Genomic DNA, 6,134 nt, shown 5'->3' on the forward strand with positions numbered 1-6,134 from the left:
TGTTCTGCTTTATTTCAGGGTTTTTACTTTCATGTCGCCCATGCAAGGGAGAAAAGAAGCAATTTTGTGTCCACGGATGGGGTTCCAACTCAATAGTGTAGTCCATCGCCTCAACCAACCAGCCACCAATTCCTGTCCCCCGGGTGGCAGTTGCACCTCCTACCGGTGGTTGTTCATGTCAAATCCTTTATTGGAAAAAAGGAAAGTTGTGATGGTTTGTGCGACGACCCAGCAGTCCATTTTAACAGTTGGTACTGTGGCGAGCTGTCCAGAGAACTGGATTTAAGGACCCAGTCTTTCGGAGGTGTCGGTTCAAAGTCCACCGCTGCAACTTTTTCTCAACAGAAAACTGTAATGTAATTTCAAAAGGCCACCAGGACAAAACCGGACAAATAAAGGGAATCCTCCTTTACCTACCCTAATCCCACGTCTGTTATTGCAATTATCTGCCGTGGTTTTTCTAATTCAATCTGCTTCAGACATAAAGCAGAACTAATGTAAGTTTATACGATGGAAGAAAGTGAATCAGATAAATTAAGATTTTAAAAAGAGAATCAAAAAAGATGAAGGACGCAGAGCAACATGAGATACATAAAGATTTTAAAGAAGAAAATGAAAAGAAGACTCAATACAAGGGAGTGCAGACGCTCTAGGTAACTGACGAGAAAGTGTGAATATTTAGCCAGAGCTGGGTAGTGTGGCCGAGCGGTCTAAGGCGCTGGATTTAGGCTCCAGTCTCTAAGGAGGCGTGGTTCAAATCCCACCACTGCCATCTTTATTGAGTTTGTTTGCACAAGCTATCACATGTTCTGCTTTATTTCAGGGTTTTTACTTTCATGTCGCCCCTGCAAGGGAGAATAGAAGCATGTTGTGTGTCACGGATGGGTTCCAACTCAATAGTGTAGTCCATCGCCTCAACCAACCAGCCACCAATTCCTGTGCCCCCGCGGTGGCAGTTGCACCTCCTACCGGTGGTTGTTCATGTCAAATCCTTTATTGGAAAAAAGGAAAGTTGTGATGGTTTGTGCGACGACCCAGCAGTCCATTTTAACAGTTGGTACTGTGGCCGAGCTGTCCAGAGAACTGGATTTAAGGACCCAGTCTTTCGGAGTGTCGGTTCAAAGTCCCACCGCTGCAACTTTTTCTCAACAGAAAACTGTAATGTAATTTCAAAAAGGCCACCAAGGACACCGGACAAATAAAGGAATCCAGCCTTTACCCTAATCCCACGTCTGTTATTGCAATTATCTGCCGTGTTTTTCTAATTCAATCTGCTTCAGACATAAAAGCAGAAACTAATTGTAAGTTTTATGATGGAGAAAGAGCAACATCAGATAAATTAAGATTTTTAAAAAGAGAATCAAAAAGATGAAGGACGCAAGAGCAACATGAGATACATAAAGATTTTAAAGAAGAAAATGAAAAAGAAGACTTCAATACAAGGAGTGCAGACGCTCTAGGTAACTGACGAGAAAGTGTGAATATTTGCCAGAGCTGGGTAGTGTGGCCGAGCGGTCTAAGGCGCTGGATTTAGGCTCCAGTCTCTAAGGAGGCGTGGGTTCAAATCCACACTGCCATCTTTATGATTTTTTTTAGAGTTTTGTTTGCACAGCTATCACATGTTCTGCTTTATTTCAGGGTTTTTACTTTCATGTCGCCCCCATGCAAGGGAAAAAGAAGCAATGTTGTGTGTCACGATGGGTTCCAACTCAATAGTGTAGTCCATCGCCTCAACCAACCAGCCCACCAATTCCTGTGCCCCCGCTTTGGCAGTTGCACCTCCTACCGGTGGTTGTTCACGTCAAATCCTTGATTGGAAAAAGGAAAGTTGTGATGTTTGTGCGACGACCCAGCAGTCCATTTTAACAGTTGGTACTGTGGCCGAGCTGTCCAAGAACTGGATTTAAGACCCAGTCTTTCGGAGGTGTCGGTTCAAAGTCCACCGCTGCGCAACTTTTTCTCAACAAAAACTGTAATGTAATTTCAAAAAGGCCACCAAGGACACCCGGACAAATAAAGGGAATCCAGCCTTTACCCTAATTCCCACGTCTGTTATTGCAATTATCTGCCGTGTTTTCTAATTCAATCTGCTTCATACATAAAAGCAGAAACTAATTCTAAGTTTATATACGATGGAAGAAAGTGAATCAGATAAATAAGATTTTTAAAAGAGAATCAAAAAAGATGAAGGACGCAAGAGCAACATGAGATACATAAAGTTTTAAAGAAGAAAATGAAAAGAAGACTAAAATACAAGGGAGTGCAGACGCTCTAGGTAACTGACGAGAAAGTGTGAATAATTACATAGCTGGGTAGGTGTGGCCGAGCGGTCTACGGCGCTGGATTATGGCTCCAGTCTCTAAGGAGGCGTGGGTTCAAATCCCACCACTGCCATCTTTATTGAGTTTGTTTGCGCAACTACTATCACATGTTCGCTTTATTTTCAGGGTTTTTTACTTTCATGTCGCCCATGCAAGGGAGAAAAGAAGCAATGTTGTGTGTCACGGATGGGGTTCCAACTCAATAGTGTATCCATCGCCTCAACCAACCAGCCACCAATTCCTGTGCCCCCGGTGGCAGTGCACCTCCTACCGGTGGTTGTTCATGTCAATCCTTTATTTGGAAAAAAGAAAGTTGTGATGGTCTGTGCGACGACCCAGCAGTCCATTTTAACGTTGGTACTGTGGCCGAGCTGTCCAGAGAACTGGATTTAAGGACCCAGTCTTTCGGGTGTCGGTTCAAAGTCCACCGCTGCAACTTTTTCTCAACAGAAACTGTAATGTAATTTCAAAAGGTCACCAAGACACCGGACAAATAAAGGGAATCCAGCCTTTACCCTAATTCCCACGTCTGTTATTGCAATTATCTGCCGTGTTTTTCTAATTCAATCTGCTTCAGACATAAAAGCAAAACTAATTGTAAGTTTATATGATGGAAGAAAGAGCAACATCAGATAAATTAAGATTTTTAAAAAGAGAATCAAAAAAAATGAAGGACCAAGAGCAACATAGATACAATAAGATTTTAAGAAGAAAATGAAAGAAGACTTCATACAAGGGAGTGCAGACGCTCTAGGTAACTGACGAGAAAGTGGTGAAAATTTAGCCAGAGCTGGGTAGTGTGGCCGAGCGGTCTAAGGCGCTGGATTTAGCTCCCTCTCTAAGGAGGCTTGGTTCAAATCCCACCACTGCCATCTTTATTGAGTTTTGTTTGCACAAGCTATCACATGTTCTGCTTTATTTCAGGGTTTTTTACTTTCATGTCGCCCCTGCAAGGAGAATAGAAGCAATGTTGTGTGTCACGGATGGGTTCCAACTCAATATGTAGTCCATCGCCTCAACCAACCAGCCACCAATTCCTGTGCCCCGCGGTGTGCAGTTGCAACCTCCTACCTGTGTTGGTTTTCATTCAAATCCTTTATTGGAAAAAAGAAATTGTGATGTTTGTGCGACGACCCAGCAGTCCATTTAACAGTTGGTACTGTGGCCGAGCTGTCCAGAGAACTGGATTTAAGGACCCCGTCTTCGGAGGTGTCGGTTCAAAGTCCCCGCTGCAACTTTTCTCAACAAAAACTGTATGTAATTTCAAAAAGCCACCAAGGACAGCCGGACAATAAAAGGGAATCCAGCCTTTACCCTAATTCCCAACGTCTGTTATTGCAATTATCTGCCGTTTTTTTCTAATTCAATCTGCTTCAACATAAAAGCAAAACTAACTTGTAAGTTTATATGATGGAAGAAAGAGCAATCAGATAATTAAGATTTTTAAAAAGAGAATCAAAAAGATGAAGGACGCAAGAGCAACATGAGATACATAAAGATTTTAAAGAAGAAAATGAAAAAGAAGACTTAATACAAGGGAGCAGACGCTCTAGGTACTGACGAGAAAGTGTGAATATTTAGCCAGAGCTGGGTAGTGTGGCCGACGTCTAAGGGCGCTGGATTAAGGCTCCAGTCTCTAATGAGGCGTGGTTCAAATCCCACCACTGCCCTCTTTATTTGATTTTGTTTTGCGCAACTATCACATTTCTGCTTTATTTCAGGGGTTTACTTTCATGTCGCCCATGCAAGGAGAAAGAAGCAATGTAAATTAAGTAATTGGGGGTCGATGAAGCGCGACAGCTTCCATTCTATAATGAACCCCTAAGTGGCAGTGTTACTCTACAATTAAATTGAAGTGGCCGAGAAGTACCGATTTGGTCCCTGGCTAGTGGCAGCAGTAGAGCCATCTTCAATACAGCATGCATGGTCATCTCGGTGACGCACGAGTTGAATCTCAAAATTCTCTCTTTGTATCTTTAGGTCCTCTGTTCACACCTCCTTCTGATTGGAGGTGGTTAGAGGGGAGGAAAGTGTTGAGGAGGACAGAGGTTGTGAGGAATGGAGGGAAAGACTATTGAGAAAGAGCCATACAAATAGAGATAAGGTAGTAGCAGCACAGAGGTGTGAAGGAGCCATCCTCCCAAGTTCATCTATGCATGCTTTAAAAATGACTGGGACTGAACCCCGGGTTTCCTACACGTCACAATACTGAGATAGCCCCCTGAACTAAAGCCCCGAGACATTAGCTCAGGAAGACAACTCAAGTCTTCAGCTCTCAGGCAAGGTTCCCTCTTTAATCAAACAAGTGTGCATTGGCCCCAGTGCATTGATTTAACCACACCTGTCTGCTTGCAGCACCTCTGTCGTCTGCTGGGTGTTTCTCTTCCTGGCTCTGGGGACGATGCTCTTCCTGGCATACTGCCTCTCCTGTGGAGTCGGGTCGTCAGCTGACACCATGTCCTCAATGTCATCGATCGGGGAGTCACAAGCAGAAGGCATAATGACGATCTGGTAGAAAAACACACACGAGTTACAAAATACAGAGTTAAAAGCCACATTGTGGACCTCTCAGAGTAGTGTAGTCAATGATAATACAGTATGTCTCATAGCTAGATATGCCCCGTGTTGATCTACAGATGAACTAGCAACACGCTGTTCTTTGGCGCGAACAACCCCCTCGGCCCGCCTGAGTCCAGCGAACTTCATTAGAAAACTAGCTAGGCTACTTACCCAAGATCAGTCTCAGCAGGGACATATATAGTTATATCTTTACTGGCTGTTTGACAACTTTAATATGAATTGTTCAGATAATAAATAGTATGATTTACAAAAGGTGGTGTCAAAATAGTATGTCAAATTACTGCGACAGAAGCCTGGTCTAGCTAACAGTTAGCTTTTATATTCAATAACTGATCCATAACTGGGCTATGTAGCTACATTTATGCATAACAATAACACAATTTATACGGCACATAGCCTGTTTTACACATATATTGTCTCTTTAAAACGTGCCTTTCTGCCAGCTAACATTTGCGAACAGTAACACAGCAAAACGACCCACGTGTTTCTGTTTTGGAATGGCACGTGCGTTCAACTTCGTTTTACACTTCCTCACCTGTGTTTATGTCCGGTTATTACTTCAGTCGTTAACGCGGCACTAATAAATGTTCACTCTCAAATGGAAGACAAACTCAAAGCTGCTAGCTGGAAGGTTGTTATGATCAGCTCTGACACAAAGATTGTCTATTATATTGACAAGAGAGTCGATTCGCCGCTCTAACAATGGAAATACATGTCCGTAAAGATGGAAGGCAGGCAGGAAGAGACTAGATCAGGTGGGACCATTCTAGCCAATCAGGGGGCAGATACCCGTGTTAACAGGCCACAGAGACAATGAATTGAATGATAGAGAACTTATCTTTGTATCTGTGCGAATTGGGGCTGTCTCCATTTTAAAGTAGTACATTTTCTCCATTGGCCGATTGCACCCAGCAATCTACTTTAAAACAGTTGAAGCCCCCAATGGCAATGTCCATGTTAAAATAGGTTTTATCCATCTAATCTTTAAGACAGACACAACCCAATAGTATTTTTTTTTTCTAAGTTGCGTATATGCCACGTGCGTCCACTTACAAACCAGTGTGTTAGTAACAACCTACCCATTACGAAACGTATATTCGATCAAATAAGCCTCAACGTAGCAAATGAGCAATTACATGTTTTTGTAAACCAAATGGACATTCACGACCCCCCCATACAAAATCTCACTTCGTGGGCTTATTTTTCGTGTGACGATTCTGGTGGAGTAAAGCC

At 42.9% G+C, this 6,134-nt stretch overlaps 2 non-coding genes across 2 annotated transcripts; both read left to right on the forward strand.

Moving 5' to 3' along the window:
• The first annotated feature begins 691 nt into the window (after positions 1-691).
• trnal-uag (transfer RNA leucine (anticodon UAG)) lies at positions 692-772 on the forward strand. The gene has a single exon. It is a non-coding gene; the product is annotated as a tRNA-Leu (tRNA).
• Positions 773-2,312: 1,540 nt separating this feature from the next.
• trnah-aug (transfer RNA histidin (anticodon AUG)) lies at positions 2,313-2,394 on the forward strand. The gene has a single exon. It is a non-coding gene; the product is annotated as a tRNA-His (tRNA).
• Positions 2,395-6,134: the final 3,740 nt, after the last annotated feature.

The sequence above is a fragment of the Oncorhynchus kisutch genome, unplaced genomic scaffold (assembly GCF_002021735.2).
Source record: "Oncorhynchus kisutch isolate 150728-3 unplaced genomic scaffold, Okis_V2 scaffold3957, whole genome shotgun sequence".
In the NCBI taxonomy this organism is placed as follows: domain Eukaryota; kingdom Metazoa; phylum Chordata; class Actinopteri; order Salmoniformes; family Salmonidae; genus Oncorhynchus; species Oncorhynchus kisutch.